General features: G+C 61.6%; 1 protein-coding gene across 12 annotated transcripts in view; it reads left to right on the plus strand.

The window, feature by feature from the left end:
- The window catches only part of RBFOX3 (RNA binding fox-1 homolog 3), a 399885-nt gene that overhangs the window by 246407 nt on the left and 132672 nt on the right, over window positions 1-20806 (plus strand). Inside the window, exon 1 of one of the 12 annotated variants that reach the window (XM_044247297.1) lies at window positions 6466-6499. The exons of the other annotated variants lie outside the window; for them this stretch is intronic. The gene's annotated coding sequence lies outside the window, so the exon portion shown is untranslated. Of the gene's footprint in view, window positions 1-6465; window positions 6500-20806 lie in introns of those variants that run through there. 12 annotated transcript variants of the gene reach the window in all.

The following is a 20806-nucleotide window of genomic DNA, read 5'->3' on the forward strand; positions in this document are numbered from 1 at the left end:
GTGCCCACCCTGGGGAGTGGGGGGCAGCTTCCTAGTGGGATCCTGCTGGGCAGGGGGCTCCTGCCAGCCTGAAGCAGCCACACGGTGGGGTCAGGAAGGGCTTGAGTTCAGATCCCGCCTCCTGGCAACGGGGGTTCTGTGTCTGGCACCTGGGCCACCACCCCAGACTGGGGGATGCCGGCAGCAAGCTCTGGCAGCCTCGTCCCTCTCCCTGGGTACCGGGAGCTGGGCCCTCAGCTCTTTCTTCCCGTACCATTTCTGCAGGCAGCCTGGCACCGTGGGACCCAGGACGGCTCTCAGGGGCTAGGGGGCAGGGGTACAGAGATCCCTCTTCCAGCGCCAGAAACGGAAGCCTGAGGATCCACAGAGGGGACGAGGCCCCCTGGCCTGTGGCCGGCCCTCGTCTTAGGTTGTCTGGGACAATCCCCGTGTCAGGCGTAGCTGCATCTTAATACGTCACGTGCACCTGCGGTCTGGGGATTTTGTGTCTGTTTACAGCCTAAGCTGTCCTGGGGTTTAGGAATCTGCTCCCCTGCCAGGGAGCTCGTGAGGGTCTGCTGGGGCAGAAGTCCTGGAGCCTCCGGGGGCTGCTGTGCCCGGAGCCCCACGGAAACAAGGCTCTCCTCCTGGAGTCGGGCCCAGGGCGAGCAGGGTCTGCGGGCCAAGCACACAGTGCCAAGGCGTTGATTCGCCCACAGCGTCCCCTGAGCTCACAGCTTCTCCAACAGGCCTGCCCACCCTCCTCAGCTCTCCTGTGCAAGCCAGCCCATAGCGTCCGCCGCCCCCCACCCAGCCGGCTGCCTCCTGACTCGCCCCCCGCAAGAGCCGGCTCGGGCCCCTGACTAGGGGGATGCCGAGTCCCACGCTGGGCAGCCCGCCCGTTCCCCTGCCGGCCAGGCAGCAAGCTCCGGCGGCCTGGGCAAAGGCCCACACACATGTGCCCTCTCCTCGGCACACCCCGTCGGTTCCAACTGCAGCAGGGGGGGCTGCGGGCTAATTGATGGTATTTCGGGGAGCTGAATGTGGGAATGTCTTCTGGTCTTTAAATTAGTCATGAGGTCGGACCCCGCCAGCACAATTAGAACCTCTGCTAATGATTATTTATGGAGTTTGGAATGTGTATTAACCCGATCGCATTAAATATTAAACTCAATTGTAATACTTGTATCTGTGTTTACAGTACGAGGTAGGGGGGAGCTGCAGGCCCCCAGCCCCCCACCCCCACCGGGGAGTCCTCGGCGGCTCAGAGCACTGAAGGGATCCCAGCAGAGCCCAGCCCTGCGGTGGGGCGGCAGGGGGCACCCAATCCTGAGCCCCAGGGCCCTTGCACGGGGGGCAGCCCAGGGAGCTCCAGGCACCTGGAGCTGCAGGAAGGCCTGGCCCCACCCTCCCAGCCCCTGTGTGGGCAAGTCGATGCTCCTGTCTGGGCCCCCTCACCTGCTGCTCCCCGCAGGCTGCGGCCTGGAGGGGGTCTGCACAGACAGGCTTCGGACAAGCCTGGCAGCTAAGACAGTTAAGAAACACTCCTTTCCTCCGCCCAGTAGTAGCTTTTTGGGGGAGCTACAGTTCACAGCCCGGCAATCCACCGGCTTCAGGTGCACAGCAGAAGGGCTTTCAGCATGGGGCCAGAGTCGGACAGCCGTTCCCTCCCGGAACTGGGAGCGCTTTCATCACCCCAGGAGGAGAGCCGGTGCCCCTCAGCGGTCAGCCCCCGTTTCCCCGCGCCCGCCAGCCTCCGGCAACCGCTACTTTCCGGCCTCCATGGGTTTGCACGTTCTGGACAATCTCACCGGTAGATTCCCGAGCTGTGGGCTCTTCTGTGTCTGCTGCTTGCACTTAGGACAGGAGCCCAAGGTCCGTCGGTGATGCAGCAGGTGTCAGAAGCCCGCCCCTTCCGTGGCTGAGCAGCCAGCGTCCACAGCGTGGACGGGCCACGTTTCATCCGTTCCCCAGTCGTTCCCCAGCTTCCGCTGTTCGGCTCCCACAGATGCCGCTGCTGTGAACACGCGTGTGCTTGTTTGAACATACGTTTTCTTTTCTCTTGGGTCGTGTGGAAACTGTATGTTTAAAGGAAACGTCAGCTATCCTTGTCCTAGGGATGAGCAAACCCAGGCCGCCCCTTTCCTGGCCACCACCACCCCAGACCTGGCCCCGCTGTCTGGGAGTTTTCTGAATGTGCTTTTCACCTCTCACCCAAACTCACGGAGTGGCCTCAGTTGCGCATGTTAATAGGTGTGCTGGGTGGGGTCCCGGCCTCCCGCCAGGAGCAGAAAGCATCCTGCCGCTCAGACAGCAGGCCTCCATGGAGAGGGCCTGCCTGCCGCCGCCCCTGCCCCCGCGTCGGTGAGCTGGAGCTCTGCGGTCAGCCAGCGCAGGGTGGGGAGGCCGCAGAGAGCTGGGGAGACAGACCGGGTCCCCGAGCTCATGGAGCACATGGTCTTGGGCGGTAGGGGGAGGGCACACAGTGAGTCCACAAATAAACGAACCTGATGGGGCACTCTGCTGTGCCGCGCGGCTGTGGAAGGCTGTGGAAGGCCTGGGCCGCACGTCAGGTCTGGTGGGCAGGGGCCCACGGAGATCTGGCTGTCCAGTGACGTCGGGGACGGAGCGTGCTGGGCACGAGGCAGGTGGCACAAGGACCCAGGGGAAGAAGGAGCTGAGCTGGCGACGGGCCTGCTGAGGTCGGCGGGAGCTCTGGGGGGACCCGTAGAGAGGGGGTGAGGGCGTGAGACCGAGTGAGGAGGGAGACAGACAGAGGGACACAGAGAGGGAGACAGATGGATGCAGAGACAGGAAGTGTAGGAAGGGGGTGTAAGGCAGACACGTAGGGTGGGGTGTAGGATGGGGTGTAGAGCATGAATATGGGCTCTGGTGCAGGGCAGGGTGTAGGCGGGGCGTAGGGCCAAACAGTTGCTGCTCCCCCTCAGGCTGGCGGGTCAAGGAGTGCACTCGCAAGAGCCCAGGGAGAGACGCGTGCCACGCGGTGGCCTGGATGCAGAGACCCGGGGGCTAGGGCCGTGTGTTGGTAGAAGCCCTGAGACTTGCCTGTGGCGGGTTGGGGGCGGGGGGAGGGGCTCCTGGGGAGAATCAGGAGTGGCTCCTGGGCCCCGGGCTGAGCAGCAGGGTGGATGGCAGAACCATTTGTCGGGATGGGGACCCGTGCGGCACACGTGGACTGGGGCGCGGCACCAGCCTGTGTGAGAGCCACGCTGATGTGGGCATGTTCCGGTGTCACCGAGCGCCTCCCCGAGGCCAGCCCTGCCCCTCCCCGCCTAGGCACGGGAGCCTAATGCCCCGCACCGGGGACTGGACTCCATCTCCCGAGGTGAGAGACGCACGGAGGGCCGACTGCCCACCAGGCCCGTGCTGCGTTCACTCGCTTCACCCCCACAGCCGGCCCGGGAGCTGCGTCACCCCACCCCCCGCCGTCTTGCAGACGAGGTGCCCGAGGCCCAGATGCCCATGTTTTCCGGTGTTCCAGCCCCAAGGCAGGGGCATATCACAGGAAGGGTTTGTTGGGGGGTGACCGCACGGACAGATGGGCGCTGATGATGGGGATGGCCAGCTGTATGTGCAGGGTCAGCGCCTGTCCTAACCCCGGCCCAGTGGTCCCTCTGACACCCGACCTTCTCCTTGTGTGGCCAGGAAAGAGTGGGACGCTGCTCTGGGACGCACCCGTGCTGGGTCACCAACCCTGGCAGGGGCGTACCCACGGGAAGGTGGAGTGACCATCGGGGAGGACCCGGGTGTGGTGGCCCCGAGACCCTGCTCCCTGGGAGGGGGCTTTCCAAGGTGTCTGTAGGAGGGTCGACCCAAACCACAGAAGGGGAGGCTCAGAGAACATTCTGGACTCAAGGCAGCCAGGGAGCCCCTCATCCCCCAGCCCACGGGTGACCAGCTCCCAGCCCCAGTGAGGCGGGGGCGCCTTGGTACAGCAGGGGCCAGCGGTCACCAGCCTGTTGTTCAGCTCCAACTCCCCCCCCGCCCCGGAGATGCCCCCTTCCCTTCCCGCTCCCTGGAGGCAGAGCCCCCAGACGTGAGAAGACTCTGCATTTCCAGCTGGGTTAGGACTTCTTTCTGCTCTCAGAGCCCCTGGTTCAGGGGTGGGTCTGGAGAAGGGGGGCACAGGGGCCGGTGGGAAAAGGAAATCCAGCTCATCGGAAGAACAGAAGAAAAGGCAGAGCTGGAGAAGGGGTGTGAACCCTGGTTTCCCGCAGCCGGGCCTTCCCCATGGCCCGGGGAGGGACTCCACACAGAAACAAGTCGGGCGACAAAGCCAGACACCGGAGCGCCAGCTGAGCATAGTACCCACCTGAATGCATTCCCCCCGGGGTGGGACAGGCTGTGGGTGAGGCTCTTGGCTCCTGCTCAGGGGAGGGTCCCGGGTTGGGGGGCGCAGGGGAGAGCCTAGCCCTGCCGGTGCAGCTCACAGAGGACTCAGCAGAGCTGCCTGCCTGGGAGAAGATGCTAGTGGCCACTCCCAAAGTCGTGCTGTTGAGTAACTGAGGACATGGCCCTCGTGCCGCTGTCAGGTACAGAGCTCAGCTCAGCTCTGTCGGATGTCCCCAGGGATAGGACAGCAAGGCCCAGGACAACAAGGCAGAGGTGACCTGAGGGTCCCACCGGAGGCCACCCCTAGGCCAGCAGGCTGGTCGGGTCCACTTCCCGAGTGGATGCAGATGCTGGGCTGGGTCTCTTCTCGGGAGCTCTGCCCACCCTACCCCACCAGCTGGGGGGCTCTCATGGGGTCCTTCTCTGCCTCGGTGCCTGGACCTGGCCTCTCCTGGAGGCTGGTAGTAGGACAGGAGGAGGAAGACCTGCCTTGTTGCTGGCTGGGGTGGGCTCTGTGCCCTGGTGGGGCTGCATACAGGGAGCTCCCGAGCCTCCAGGCCCCAGTGGTCCCCTGGGGTTATGAGGGGATCGTGATGGGATCGGCCCCTCCTCGTTGCTCTGACGGCTACACGTTATAGAGGGGCCCTGCCCCTTTAGGGACCTGTGTTCTTACTGTTTCTAATGAGAAAACAGGAGTTCAGAGAGCTTCAGCGATTTGCCCTGGGGCCCAGCAAAGCAGCCTGAGGGGCAGAGCTTTGGGGAGCAGTGGTATGGGAGGGGGGAGGGGAGAGGAGGAGAAGCCCTTTGTTGGGGGAGACATGGCCCTGGCACCCCGCGGTGTGATGGTGGGAGGGGAGCCCCAGCGTGGAGAGGGATGGGGGAGAGGGATACGGGCCGGGGGTCCTGGCACAGCAGCCTCAGGGCCGCAAGCAGGCTAGAGCTCTCTGTCACCGTCTGGAAAATCACAGGAGTCTTGGAACACGGACCACCGCTTTGTCTTCCTGCCTTGGGCCCCACAAATTAAGTCAGCACCGCGCTTCGGCATCTAGAAAAAAATGAGCCCAAATTCCAGCCCCGACGTTTTGTTGCATGACCTTGACAAATTACTTAATCTTCGAGCCGCGCTTCCTCACCTGCGGAATAGGCTAAGGGTGGCGCCCGGCGGACGCTGGCCACAAGGAGCTCCTGCGGTCACTGGGTGGATGCGGGCCGTTGTCCCCATACCTCTGGCTTGGGGGTTCGCTTCACACTGGGGGGGTCCCACCACCCTCCCCGCTCATAGTGCTCTCCAGTCCCCGCCTCCCTGGGTGCCCAGTGGGGTTGGGTGCTGTGTCCCGGCACAGAGCGGCTCTGGGAGACTCTTGGTGGGGAAAGGAGATGCTCGTGCCGGCGCGGGGCTGAGGGGGTGAGGGGCAGGGGGCACATTAACCATCGGAGGCGAAGCAGCCGGCCGGCGGGGGGGCTGGACGTGGGGGAGGGAGCCCGGGCTTTGCCGGGGTGACAGTGGAAGGCGGTATATGCTCCAGGGAAGGGGACTCAGGTGCGGGTAAACTGGGGTTGGGGGGAGTGAGTGAGTGTCAGGGACCCCAGATGGGCAGGTCCGATGCACGTGCTGAGCCCTGGGAGCAGGGGTCTGCAGACTTCCACGTGGAGGTGCTCAGCCCATGACTAGCCCTCGGAAGCGTGGCCGGGTGGCCCTGGGAGGGAAGGAAGGAGCGTGGGGAGCTCCTAGGGCTCCCCCAGGGACCTCCCATGTTTGGGGGAGAAGAAGCAGGTGTCGATGAGATGGAGGAACAGCAGGAGGGGGTCGCGCAGCAACCCAGGCGCAGGGAGGGAGGAGGGACCCCTCGGGGACCAAGTGGCCATGCCAGCGACACGCAGAGACTCCAAGATCCCACCCTGCGGCAACCACGGTGGCCCCACAAGAGCAGGGCCGAGGGAGGGACAGAGACGGCTCTCATTCCCCGAGGGACGCAGCTGGGCGGCGAGCAGGCTGTGAGGAGGACGGGAGGGCCATGGCGAGGGGTCACCTTGCCCAGCGCTTTATGGTTTTATTTTTAAATGTCAGTGACAAGAAAAGAGTGTGGCCGACAGCGGGGAAGGAGGCTGAGCGCCCCCCAGAAGGAGGGAGGAGAGGCAGGGAGCAGACGTCTCCGTGGAGTGGGAGGTGAGTGCCGGGAAGTCAGGCGTCAGAGGTGGGGGCAGATCAGAGACCTGTCACAAGGTCCGCATGGAGACTGGGAGCAGGAGCCCAGCTGGACAGCCCGCAGCAGCAGCAGCAGCAGGCAGGGGTGGGGCCTCCGTCCTGGGCAGCAGGGGGTCTCCCACTGCCCTCCGCAGCTGGGGACCAACACTTAGGGAGCACCTACTGCCCGCAGGGGTCAGGGACATTGTGTTTGGGGCACTGAATCAGACTTAGGGGGCGGGGGGCGTCCTGGGGCTCTTGTAACAGATTGCTACAAACTGGGGGCTTAAAACAATGGGCATTCATTCTCTCGTGGTTCCAGAGGCCAGAGAGCTGAAGTCAGGGTGCCACTGACTTCAGGGGTCAGGGAAGAATCCCTCCAGGCCTCTAGCAGCCTCAGCGGCTTCTGGACTCGTAGCTGCAAATGTCCAGTCTCTGCCTCTGTGTTCGCACCGCTGTCTCCCCGCCGAGAGCCCGTGTGCCTGCGTCTCTGTGCGAATCTGCCATTATAAGGACCACAGTCATGGGGTTTAGAGACACCTGCATCCCCCTAGGACCTCGTCTTACCAGTCATATCTACGAAGACCCTCATTCCAACGAAGGTCTGATGTTCCAGGAGGACATGAATTTTGGGTAGATGCTCCTCACGCCAGAACAGCATCTAGGCTGGACAAGCAAGGGTATGAAGATAGAGAGGGGGCTTTCAGGGGACGAAGGGCAAGCGGACCTCATGAAGCTGGAGGCCAGCATCCTCCAGGAGAGGAGCGAGTAGGGACAGGGATCACAGGCCACTGGGGGAGGAGGCAAAGGGACAAGGGGGTGGGGGCTGCTGGGTGGGTGAGGCCATCAGATAGGTCATCACCTGGAGTTGGCCAGGCCGTGTGTGGGGCCCAGTGCCCAGGAGGGGAGCAGACCCAGGAGGAAGAGACGTGGAATGGGGTGCAGCCAGGTACTTGGGTCACAAAGGAGTGTTGGCTTCATTGTCCCTGAAGTTGGAAGAGGCTGGGCCTGGGAGCTGTGGTGCCGAGCTCGGGGGATGACCCGGACACACGTGTGGACCCCACAGGCTGGGATGTGGGATGTGATGAGCCGGCCCCAAGCGGGGTAGAAGGCTAGCGGTCTGTCTTGAAGGGACTGAACTTGACCTTTGTGGTCCAGAGGGCAGGGCTTGGACCACGGGGCAATCACGAGGCAGACCGCAGTCGTTCCCAGGGAAGAACTTGGTCACGAGGGGAGTCTCTGGCCCTGGCATGGAAGGAGAGGCCTGGTGGCCTGAGGAGCCCTGAGGTCAGGGCAGAGTGACATGGGGTCTGCCAGGGCCTGGCTGGGGGACCCGTAACACCCCTCTGGCCCTGAACGTCCCCATGCCAGCCTGGACGCTGCTGTGGAGAATCCGGGCCTTTCAGGAGTGAAGGGACAGCTGTGAGGCGAGAGGAGAGGAGAGGACCCGGGTGAGACAGAGGCCACCGGCGATGTGTGCACGTGAAGCCTGTGGCTGGGGCTGCCTTCTCGCCTGCACCCGGTACCCGGGTCTCCGCACCCGGCCCTTCCTGGGCTTCCCCGTGGCTGGGTGGTCGCTGTCCCGACCACTGGGTTCTGGGGACAGCTGGGTTCTGCACGGCCAGGCAGGGGGGCTCCTGGTGGCTTCTGCAAGAGTGACAGGAGGACAGGTGGCCCCAGTGTTTCAGAGCCAGACATACCTTCAGGGTCCTGGATCCCAACCCTGTCAGCTTGAAGATGAGACAGGAGGGCCCCCGGGGCTGAGGGACTTGCCCCAGACTCTGTCACCCTGGACTCAGAGCTGAGACTGGGGCCCAGACCAGGGGTACACGGTTCCGGCACAGCTCCAGCCCCAACCACAGGCGTTAGCAGCAGACCCCACAGGCTGGGGCTCCCGCAGACGCCAGCCGGAGGTCGCAGAGACCACTGGTACTTCTCATGCCCCAGCTATAAATTCGGGGGTTCCCGTGACCCTCAGTTCTGTAATTCACTAGAATGTCTTGTAGACTCAAGCGAGCCCCATACTTAAGATTAGTTTTATCATAAAGGATACGCAGAGGACGAGCTCCTGGAGGGAGCTGGGAGCTTCCAGGCCCACCCCCCATGGAATTAGGCCCCTTGTCCCTGTCCCAGCACCTCCATGGGCTCGCCAACCAGGACACTGCCCCAGCCTCGGTGCCCAGAGTTTGTATGAGGACTTCATCACGTAGCCAGGATTGATTAAATCATTGGCCACTTAACTGAACTCAGTCTCCAGCCCCATCAGGAGCCTGGGCTGGTCCACGCTTCCACCCACCCAATCACGAGGTCGGTGACCTGCTCCCATCCTGAAGCTACCTAGGGGACCATGCTTAATATCGCAGAGACCCTCCTGTTACTCGGGAAGTCCCAGGGTTGTAGGCTCTTTGCCAGGACCCCAGCCCCGCAGCACGCCCTTCGGGTCAGGCTGACAGTCCACTCCTGACGGTGGCGAAGACTCCCCTGGAGGAGAGCCCCGGGCATGTTCTACTCCCCAAACGCCGCCGCCGCCCCGAGAGACGCTATCTGGATGAGACGGCCCAGCAGGCCAACAGGAAGCGAGGACCGCAGGACAAGGTGCTGCCAGGCCAAGACAGTGAGGACACTTCCTCCTAGGGAAGCAGGGCAGCCAGCTCTCCGTGTCCCTGCAGCAGCGGGGGTACGTGGCCCGGGACGGCAGTGCCAGGGACCCCCTTAGCTGAGGTCGGACAGTGGGCCACTGTGCCCATGGAGGGGAACGGCATCGTTGCAGGAGGGAGGACAGGACATCCTGGCAGAAGCTTGCACCAGCAGCGTTGCCCCTTCCACCGCCCCGGTCCCGGGCCAGCCGCCCTGTCAGAAAAGCCGCGCGGTGTGAGTCTGTTACCGTGCCCGCGATACGGCGGTGTTGGCCCACGAGCAAAGCTCCGTTCCCGCTGTCCGAGCAAGCCTTGTGGACTTGAGCCGTGTGGGGCCCCATGCCGGGCCAGTTCCCGGCTGCCGGTCCGCAGCTGCCCGGGGCTGGCCGGCTTTCCCGGCCCGGGGCTCTCGGGACGCAGTTTATAAACTTACCTGCGAAATCGCAGCCCCGTAAATCTCCGGAGTGGGAGCCGATCCACCTAATGGAATTAAAAAGTGTAAAATAGCAGTGATCTCGAGAGGGATTCGGAAACTAAGCCCCTTCTGGAAATTGGAAAGGCGCTCACATCAGCTGGGGAGACCCTGAAATTACAGACCTGTGTGCCCGGAGGTAATGAAGTCAAACCGCTCCACGTATCTGAGGGGAAATCGGGGGCTCCACCTCAGCAGTGCCCTCTGAAAAGTTAATCAAATGGCAGGTGTCCTGGCAATGCAGTGGACACAGTGTACCTGGGTTTTCAAAGAGCTTTGATCAGTCCTGTCTGAGAGCCCATCGGGCCAGGGGAACAGGGAGAAGACAGTCAGTCCGCTGCAGGGGAGCCCCTCATTAGTGGGAGGGGTCCTGGGGCCAGCTGCTTCCGAAACTGCCCGAAGACAGCTCCTCGGGGACCCCCTGGGCCGGCTTTGGGGAGGAAGCTGCCATTAAATTTAAGAACTTAGGGGCGACCTCATGAAGTGTAGTTTCCTTGGAAGCATTTCCACAGGCAAAGAGGCCGTGAGTTTTGTTCTTCGGAACTGTTTGCCTCCTGCGTTGGAGCCTTTGAAATGCCGGTCGGGATGGCGTCTGCCCGCACTGTCCCCCGAACTGCCCCAGCACCGTCCCTGCTGAGCAGGTGGGCCAGTCGGCTCTGGGCACGTGCAGCGTGGGCTGCTTCCTGGGTGGGTTTGCTGCTGCTTTTGGGTGTTTCCACATGCCTCCTTCTGGGCTGGTTCCTGCAAAGAGGCCACGGCCAGGAAGAAACCATGAGGCAGTAACGGCTCCCACCTGTCTTCCAAGATGCCCATAACCCATGCCCGTATTTACGGAAGGCCCAAGAGGAAGACCGGTGACCTCAGGAAGGTACACAGGAAAAGTGCCTGGCCAGGCTTCAGCTGCAGACCAGAGCGTGTGTGCAAGGGTCCTGTGGCTGCCGTAACCAATGACCACCAACGGAGGCCGCTGGGGGTGGGGAGACTAAAACAACAGAAATGCATGTTCTCACCGTCTGGAGGCCCGAAGTCGGAAGTGACAGTGCTGACGGCTGCAGTCCCTCCGAGGACTACGGGGAGGTTGGGGGGGGGGGTCCTTCCTGCCTGTCCCGCTGCTGCCGGCTCAAGGTGTCCGTGTCCCAGATCTTCCTCCCTTACAAGAACGCCAGCATGGATTTCAGGCCCGGCCTCAGTCCTCCTCTCCAGACGCGCAGCTTGACCCTCCTGCACAGATGCTGCCTCCAAATACAGGTTCAGGGGCAGGACTTGGGCATGTCTTCATGGGGGGACACAAGTCACGGCTCCACAGGCGGGAGCCTGCGTTCATCCGACAGATACTGACCGGGCTTTACTGTGCGCCAGGCTCTGTTCTAAGCCCTGGGGATCCGGGCAGCAGTCGGCAATGGCCTAGACCTCTCGGAGCCGCGTCTCCAAGCAGGGGCTGTGAGGGCCTTCAGCGCCCTCCATCCGCCATCCAGGGGGCTCTCACCTGGCCGGCCTAGGGAGAAGGGAAGGGTAGCTCACATGGAGTCAGAGTGCGTCCAGCCCTCAGCCTCTTCCCCTGGGAGTCCCTCACGGAGCCGCGGCACAGCGGGGCAGGGGTCCGCAGCCCGGCCTCCGTGACAGATGAACACCTGACCGGGAGGGGAAGGCGCCCCGTCAGCAGAAACTCCGTGTGCCTTTCCAGTGTTCCAAACAAATCCCATCAGCTCAGAGTGCTACAGAATTTACCAAGTGCCTATAAAGCGCCGGCCTTCGCTTGGAGTGCTCCTTCAGAGCCCTGGCCCGCTTCCAAGATGCTGTGCTCGGGGAGAGGAATGGGGAAGAAATCACGAGAACGTTCGCCTCTGCTGCAGTTCTGACACCGGCCCAAACGTGTCCGGAACCGCAGGCCTCCCACAGCCCCGGGACAGGCCCGCCCCCCATCTGGGTCCGAGAAGAAGGATTTCTCTGAGCGTTTCAGAGCCCTGGGGATTCTGGGGTGCCTCATTGGCCCCGGAGGTGCTCCCCTCCCTGAGCCCGCTCAGCCAAGTGGTGGCCATTCAGAACAGCCAAGGGCAGACTCTTGCAGGGTGGGAGGTGGCCGCTGCTTCCTGATGCCTGCCTTACCTGTCGAACCATCCACCCAGCTGAGGGCTCCATTAGTGGCGAGACCACCCGCAACGAAGGGAGAAGCCCAGCAGAGCAGGTTCATCGTGGCCAAGGGTCTAGAAGGCACAGCTCCCTGTCTGGGCTGCCCTACGCTCCTGGCCAAAGGCAGATGGGTTGGTTGCCCTCGAGTGGGAAGGAGGAGGGTGATTCTATTAAAGCAGTAGGGGGCTGGCGTCTCTCGTGCCGCAGGCAAGGATACGTTCCCACACGACGTGGCGAGAGTGGGCCTGGACAGACCCCCACAGCTCTGATGCGCCCCCGGGGGGCTGCTCTCCGCAGCCCTCCCAATCAGCCCACAGACTGCCCATGGCTCTTTCCACGAGAGGTGGTCCACCTCTCAAGAGTGAAACCATGATGAAGGGGTCCTACCCTCTGAGTAGACAGCGGCACTGACCTAATTTAGGACCCTAATCAATTTGCCCCCATGTGATTAATTGAGATCTTCCCATTGATTTTCCTTCAGAGAGCAGCTGAGGTAGAATTCAGAGAGAAACAGACAAGGGCTCGTATGCCCCTGCAGTAGGGAACCGAGAGCAGGGGCTGTGTCCCTCCTCGTCCGTGCGTGGGGTCAGCCGCGGGTGCCCTTCCCCTCCAGGGTCTCACCTGCAGCCACCGCGGGAGCTCAGCAGACTCAGAGCGTGGGGAGCCTCCTGGCCGGGACTGAGCCTCAGAGTTACCGCAGCCCAGGCCTGGCCTGGCTCTGGCTTCACCATGGAACTTGTATTTCTTACAAAGCCCTGACCCAGGAGGAGCCCTTCCAAAGTGGTTATTTTGGTGAAGAATGCAGCCAGGCAGACAAAAGAATTTCAGAGTCACTCCAAGTGTGAGTACTACGAATGGCGGATCCCCCAGTGATACTGTGTAAACACGGCAGGGGTTCTCGTGCCCTCATGCCTCCCCCTTTCCAGAGAAACCAAGACCCCGATCGGGGAGGAGGGCTCCCTCAGGGAAACTAGGAGGGGAAGCCACTCTGGGGACCCCCCCCCCGAGCAAGGAAGCCTCGGGGGCTACAGGCTTTGAGCTCAGCTTGATCCCTTGACTGCGGTTGCCGTGGGGAGCAGATGAAATAGAACAGTTTAGAACAGAACGAATTCTCCTCTCCCCCTGCGTGGTGTCTGAGCCGGACTCAGTGTGGCCCCATCTCCAGCCGCGTCTGCATCACCTGGGGCCCTGGGCCTCACTTGGGACCTTGTGAGAAATCTAGCTACTTGGCTCCCCTGTCCCACCCCAGACCTGCCGAGTCAAATCTCCGTTTTAGGAAATTGCTAGGAGACTCGTGCACACACAGCGGCTTGACAAGCACCGTCCTGGAGGACTCTGGAATCGGGCAGGCGTCTCTCCACCCGGGACGTCCTGTTTCCAGGCCTCTCCTCGCTTTGCCCTCTGCTACCACTCTGCGGTGGGGCGGGGCCTGGGGGAGGGAGGGGTTGTGTGTGTATCATTCCATGGGTGCTCATGCTTCCTCCTGCATTTACTCAGACATGTCTGTGGCAAGTTGGCTTTGAACCAGGCCCTGTCTTGGGCTCTAGAGACACCTAAGTGTCCACATCAGTGGATGAAACATAACAGTCTCTTGATGGCCTTTACGTTACAGCTGGGGTCGGGGGACTGGACCATCAGCAGAATATACAGATAAGCTGCATTGCCCCTGTAGGAGCCAAGGGCCGTGGAGTGGGGATGGGAGGGGTGCGTGTGTGTGCGTGTGTGTGTGTGCATGTGTGTCATGGGGGTGAATTGTGATTTTAATTCAGGTGAGAAAATGTATTGCAAAGACTGGAGAAGTGGGGTTTGGCTGCGACAGGGGCAAAGCTGAAGCAGGTGCAAAGGCCCTGGGGTAGAGTATGCCTGGAAAGCTCCACAGCCAGCAGGAAGGCCAGTGCAGGAGAGTGGTGAGGTCTGGGGATGAACGGACCAGAGCAGGTGGGGCTTCAGAGCTGGGGAGGGACTTTGAGGTTTATTCTGAGTGTGAATCTATGATGCAGACTGAAAATCTCTCACACATCCTGGCCATTTCTCCTCTTCCCAGTGGTTGGGGCATCGGACACCCCTCAGCCACAGATGACAGCAGCTGGCCCCAGCTTGGCTGATTCTCCACCATGGGCCTGACGTGACAAAGCCTCTCTGGCCCTTGGGGTGCTAGCTTTGGCCTTGGCAGGCAGTGATCCCTTTGGAGTCAGGGTCTTGGGCCTGGCTGCCAGCTGACCTCCTGCTCTTAGAAGCAGCCTCTGGGCACCTCTGACTCTATTTAGCATCCACTGTGGGCCCACATTCTTCCCTCCCAGGGGTCCTAGTTCTGAGGGACGAGCAGGGCCCCATGTGGGGGTTCCACAAAGGGCACAGGTCACGTGGGAGCTGAGATATGCGTGAGATCTAATGGGGGTGTGGGTCAGGCACTTCGGGCTCACTTTGTACGGAGGGCCCCCCACGTAAGAAGCTGAGCTTCCGCAGAGGAGCGGGGCCTCCGGACTAGGCAGTGGACGGGGAGGAGGGACGCTCAGGCCAGACAAAGGGGGTTCATACCCTAACACTCACCTCTGCGCATCCTTCCTGGTGATGGAACACGGTGGCGAGTGGATGGAGCCCAGTCCTGGCTGGGGACGTGGGACTCTGCCCGCGTCGGTGAGACATGGCAGGGAGGGGTTCCCATGGGCTTCTGCCACTCAGGGCGCGCCACGGGCTCCCTGTCTCTCGGAGGGTGACGTCAGGCAGGGGCTCCGCGTCCAGGCACCCATCACCCACCTCGTACTCCGTTTCCTCATCTGTAAAACGGGGATGATGCTCAGACCCGCCCGTGAGGGACCCCCGGAGGCCGGCTGGAGCCGACTCGGCAAAGCGCTTGGGTGGGCATTGAGTTCAGGGGCCGCTCTGGGCCCTGACGAGCAGGTGGGCAAACCGGGGGGGCGGGGGGTGGCTGGGCTGTTTGATCGGGGCCTCGCCGCCCGCTGTAGCAGAGCCTTGCTTCAGGCCCCTCTTCTCCGGCTCTTGCTCCGGAGCTCCGTCCAGGGAGCGACCAGCAGGTGCCCTGCTCTTGGGCCCAGGGTGGGCTTCGGAAGACACCCCCACCCCCACCCCCAGGGCACCGGCGACGGGTCTGTGGCACCGGGGCGCTCATTTCCCAGCCTCTGACACTCCCCGTTCAGCCGGCGGGTTGGGGTCGGGGCGATCCCACTGGCTCCCACACCACCTCAACAGCCACGCGTGCAGCTGGCGGCCTTCCTCCCGCTAATGAGCTCCTTGGAGCTGGCGGCTCTCAGCCAAAGCCCTCGTGCGTCAGCCCCCGGGCTGCTCAGTTTGGAAGGTTTGCTCTCCCCTCCCAAGCCTGTAGCCACTCAGGCCACCTGCCCCATTGACCCTTGGCCCCAGCTTGGGGCTGCTGCACCTGCAGAGTTGGCAGGCTGCCAGGAGGGCCCTGGAAGGCCCAGCCCAATGTGTGTGGAGCCGAGTTCTTAATAAAGCCTCCATTGCCAGATTGTCTGGGCCTGGGACCACGTCCCTAGGAGGCACTTTGGACCTGTGTGGTCGGAGTGGCCCCAGGCTCGCTGCTGCACCTGGGCCCAGGCCTCTCCTTGGCTCCTGGGGAGCACAGGCTCGCCAGTCCAGCACAGTGCAGTGTCCAGCATGTCCCCGCTCCGCCCCTCTGGCCCCTCCACTGGTGCTGAGCTTTCCCTCCAGGTTGCAAAGCAGCCTCCCCCCGACCGGCCCTGAAGTTCTGCTCTTCCCCATCCTCCGTGAGTTGCCTCCCAGATGAGACTTACTTGCAACCTGTCTGCTTCTCCAAAAAACAGGAGAGGCTCTTCCCAGGTGGCAGCCCCTCCCCGGCTGAGACCTGTCCCATGCACCTCTGCGTGCAGGCGGGTGCCGTCGGCCCCAAGGGCCAGGGACCCAGAGCACCTTCCCACCACATGGTAGTGGGTCCTGCCCAGCCAACCCCACTCGGGAAGGGCGCTGTGCGTACCCTGTCCTCCGCCCGCGGAGAGCCCAACCCCTGGACAGAGTCTGAAGGTGTCGGGCCCTGTCTCCAGCTCACTCTGGGTATCAGGTCCGTGTCTCAGGGGAAAGGAGAGTGCAACCACAGAAGAACGATGTTTGGCACACACGGCCACCCCGCTCTCTCCACTCCCATACACACTTCGGCCTGATGTGCAGAATTTACAAGGGAAGGAGAATGTTGACGTTTCTGGTCCTGCAGTAGTCTTGGAGGTAGAACTGCAAAGCCAGCTGTGGCCACAGAAAGAGTGACTCTCCCTCAGGTGCAGGGCCAGGAACGTGGGTCTTTGGGGCCACATGTGCTGGGACGGTGTCTTTGAGCATGGCGTGCAGCCACTCCCCTACCTCCAAGGTGGGTGAGTTCAAGGAAGTCCAGGTGACCTTCTGTGCAGCCGGCAGTGTTTGAGTCCACTGGGAAGCCGTGGTGTCGCCCCCCACAGCCCTGGGGTGCTGCCCTCGACAGGTCCACCCCACCTGTCTCCTGCTCCGTACCGAGAAGCACCTGCTTCCCCACCCTCCCCTCTTGGCCCTAAGCGCCTGTGAGCCAGGGCCGGCCTTGCACACTCTTGGTGCCCAGGAAACATGGCATCGTAACGGCAGCAGCACTGATGATGGTCCATGGCTGCCCGCCTGGCGGCTTTGCATGTGGCCCAGTCTCCCCTCTGCTCTAACCTCAGTACAGGAGGCATGAGTGGGCTGTGAGCCTCGGGGTCCAGTTTCAGGGTGTCCCTGATGGGTCACTCCCTGGGCTTCGCCTTTGCCTGTGGGTGCGGAACTCCCCACACTGGGTCAGCTCAGAGAGCAGGACCAGCCCAGCGCCAAGCCCCAGAGCACACAGACGTCCTTCCGCGTAATCTCCAAATGATACGGATTCTCCCTGAAAACATCGCGAAGCATCTTGGATTAACGTTAAGGAACTGGAAACTATTTTCAGTAAGACGAGGAAACAGAAGAAGGAAGATTCAGTACTCTTTGATGCAGGAAGCAGAGACATGTGCCCTCCTCACTTTTCTTTGCCCAAAACAATAGCCAGGGACAGGGACGAGAACTCGGGTCTCTTTCCCTGACACCGGGGGTTCTCTGGCTCCTCAGCGGGCTCTGCTGGGGTTGTGTGCAGGCCTCTCCTAGCTGGAGCTCCTTTTCGGGCTCCAGACCCCAGTTTGCAGGCTGGGCGGCCCCACCGGGGACCTTCAGGGTTTCACTTTCCAAGCGTGAGCTGAACACGACACCCTGCGTGGGTTTCTCTGGAACTGGGTGCTCCTCCGGAGGCTCAGGGCTCTGGGGAGAAGCTGCGTGCAGCCCCGAAGGGCTGGGGGCCTGCAGGGGACCATCAGCGTCTCCAGAGGCCCCAGGACAGTCCCTTCCCAGCGTCCTGGGGTGTTGCTGTGTTTTGGTTTCCTGGTGATCCCCTCTCCCAGTGGACAGAAACAAATCATCCCTCAGGCTGGAGGTGTGGCGCTGGGCAGGTGGACGGACGGAGCCCGTTGGTTGCCGCGTCTCTCCCCACCCCACCCCCCAGAACTTCTCCCTCTTCCTTAGCAGGAGGGGAGATGACACGGCGTCTTCCACCTAAAGACTTTCTCCTCCCCACAGCGATGGTTCTGCGATTTACATTAAGGGCTGTAACGGGTCGGAGTAAATGGAGCAGGTTTGCAATTAGTTTTCAAAGTACTTATCTCATTAAAGTAAATGAATTATTGATTTGGTGACACTCATGCTTTTAGTGAGTGGCGGGCTGCCATGCTCGGGGCCTCGGCTCTCGGAGCTGGTGGCCGGCAAACTCGCTTTGTGTAAGGATTTTTTTTTTTTAATTTTAATATTTCCTTCTCATTATTTAGCTTTGTAATTAAAGTGGATTCACATGAGAAATGAAGGGCCGGTTTATGGGAATAGCAGCCCCAGAGACAGGAGCGCCGGCCTCCCCGCAGGGAGCAGCAGAGCTGATGCGCCTCTGACCTCAACCGCGGGTGAAGGGGGCGGAGGGTGGGAGGCACCCCTCGGGGTGCGGCGGGTTAAAACGGGCCCCATTGCCGGTCCATCGGCAGAGCCCCTTCCTCTGCACCGTGGAGGTTCACGCGGCGGAAGGCCAAGGCCATGAGTGTTTGAGGCGTCAGGGCCCCGGCCCCCTGGGTTGGAAGAGCCCGGGGACAGATGGGGGGCAGCTGAGCTCATCCTCAGCTCCAGCAGCAGAGGAGGCGGGAGCCGTGGCCCAAGCAGAGGACAAACGTCTCGGGCTTGCGCGGACCTCAGTGCTACCCCGTCACGACCCCCGGGGCACCGGGATATACAGGAGGGTCTTTCCAGTCCTGGTCCCTCTGGGGAGGGGCGGGACGGGGGAGGGAGAGGGGCAGGGACACTGTCCCCGAGCCATGGTGCCCCCAGGATGGAACCTCCCAGGCCCAGAGCCCAAGCCAAGTGGGACTACTGAGCTGCTGCGGCCCCCGCCCATCCCGGTGCTGACGCCGCATCTTCTGGAGTCGTCCCCAGGAGGTGTGACCGCGGGGGGGGGGGGAGCAGCCCATTAAAGCTGCTGGCTTCTGCCGGCCCCATGGTTTCTGCCTGCCTGTTGTTTTCATCCTCGGTTTGAATTAACACGGCCTTGCCCCCGAGGGCAGCTGCTGAGGACAGCCCTCTGGAGTACAGGATGGGAGACAGGGGTTGTGGCCCTGTGAGGTCACTTTCTCAGACAGCTGTAGCAGGACAGATGCTGGCTTGGCTGAGTGCCACTTACGGTGTGATCAGTGTCCAACCTCTGGCCGCATAGGGCCTCCTCTGGGTGGGGGCTCCCTTGGCAGAGGGCCCCCGGGATCGAGTGATGCTCCTGGCCTGCCATCACCAATGGGCAGGTCTGGGGGACAGGAAGGATCAGTCTGGGCAATAGCTGGCCTCTTCTGGACCTTAGGGTCCCTGTTCCCTGACATCAGGACACCTGAGTTCCTTCTGAAATGTCATACCCTCATGAACTCCAGCCTCACCAAATGACTGCTAGGAGCCTCCTGGCCTGGATATTAGGGACCCACAATCTCCTGGCCTGGGTGTTAGGGACACAGAGCCCCCGGCCTGGGTGTTAAGAACCCTCAGCCTCCTGATCTGGGTGTTAGGGACCCACAGCCTCCTGGCCTGGGTATTAGGGACACTGAGCTTCCTAGCCTGGGTGTTAGGGACCTGCAGCCCTCTGGCTTGGGTGTTAGGGACCTGCAGCCCCCTGGCCTGGGTGTTAGGGACACAGAGCCCCTGGCCTAGATGTTTAGGGACCCACCACCTCCTGGACGGGATGTTAGGGACACTCAGCCTCCTGGCCTGGGTGTTAGAGATACTGAACCTCCTGGCCTGGGTGTTAGGGATCTGGAGCCTCATGGCCTCAGTATTAGGGATACAGAGCCTCCTGGCCTGGGTGTTAGGGTCACTGAGCCTCCTGTCCTGGGTTTTAGGCCTCCTGGCCTAGGTATTAGGGACCTTCAGCCTCCTGGCCTGGGTGTTAGGGACATGGAGCCCCTGGCCTGGATGTTTAGGGACCCACCACCTCCTGGATGGGGTGTTAGGGACACTCAGCCTCCTGGCCTGGGTGTTAGGGACCCGCAACCTCCTGGCCTAGGTGTTAGGGATACTGAAACTCCTGGTCTGGGTTTTAGAGACCAGAAGCCTCCTGGCCTGGGTGTTAGGGACACGGAGCCCCCTGGCCTGGGGTTCAGGAACCCACAGCCTCCTGACCTGGGTGTTAGGGACCCAGCAGTAAACTGGTCATCCTTGCACAGCTGCATGCCCCAGCCCCGCTATCTGGGCCACTTCCTTCAGTCACTGATGACTCAGAAGTCCTGATACCTGCTTGGCAGAAGGCTCTTTCCTGAGCCTGTGCTAGCCGGGCTGTGGGGAGAAAGGAAAGAGCTTGAGTTTGGGAATTCAGGTTGATCCACAAGTGGACTCCTCATCCATTTACTTCTGCTGTGTGACCTCATGCAGGGTTTAACCTCTCTGAGCTTGGTTGGTGATAAGCCATCCCTGCCCACCCCCTCCTCACCCGGGAGAGCTGGGAGAATTTGTAAGCCTTCCTGGACAGAGCCTGGCGCAGGAGGTGCTCAGCAAACAGCCGGGAGCCTCCCGTGCGAGGTCACGCTGCTGGGCTCCAGCGGCTGCCTCACCAGCTGGACACAAACTGCCCAGCCTGTGATCTGGAGTCCCAGAGCAGCAAACCAGGGCTGCTGCTAACTGGCCCAAATGTGGCTTTTCAAATTTGTATCTTTCTTGGTGATTAAAAAAGAAGTTTTTTTTTTTTTCCATTTAATTAAAAATGTTGACATTGTGCCTGGACACCCCGCCAGAGAAAGTGGCTATAAATTAAACATTAAATCTTAAATGGCCCATAAAGAAATATTCGTTCCTGGTTCTGTATATTCTGGATATAAATAAAGAGAGGGTTTTTTTGTTTTTTTTTTTTTTTTCATTTGGGAGGCAGACTTCTTTTTTTAACCTCGCTGGATAATCTTGTTAAGTGAATGTAATTAAAAGTTGAATTAATCTGTGTCCTCCCCCTGGCTTTGTCTGGGGTGGGGGAGGGGGAGGAGGGTTCTTTGAGGAGGAGGGACCCTGCTGGCTGTACCCCCCATTTTGGGAGAGGCCAGGAGGAGGTCAGGAGGAGACCGACGTCCTCACGTGCTAGGGTCATCCCAGGCTCCCGGTGTCAGTTTTCCTTGTGCCCCTCCCAAACAGCACCCCCACAGTGGGGTCAGCCACCTGGGGCTCCGTCCAGAGAAGCAGGGGCCACCCTGAGAGTAACTCGGCAGAGCCCCGTGCTCCAAGTGTGCCCACAGACAAGGGGCTCAGGACGGCTCGGCTAAGTGGGGGGGTGCCCAAGGAAGGGGATTTAGGATATCCTCCTCCCGTCTGTGAGGGAGGAGCCCTGAGGAGGGGACTGGGGGGCTGTGAAATTTTGAGACCTTCATCCCCATCCGTTCCTCTAGTGCCAGGTTGGTCAGCCAGGACGTGGGATGCATGTCGCGTTCTCTGTGAGCGGTAAATCTCGTAAAGGGCGGGAGGGAGAGGAGAGAT

Source organism: Neovison vison, chromosome 5 (assembly GCF_020171115.1).
Source record: "Neovison vison isolate M4711 chromosome 5, ASM_NN_V1, whole genome shotgun sequence".
Taxonomy (NCBI): domain Eukaryota; kingdom Metazoa; phylum Chordata; class Mammalia; order Carnivora; family Mustelidae; genus Neogale; species Neogale vison.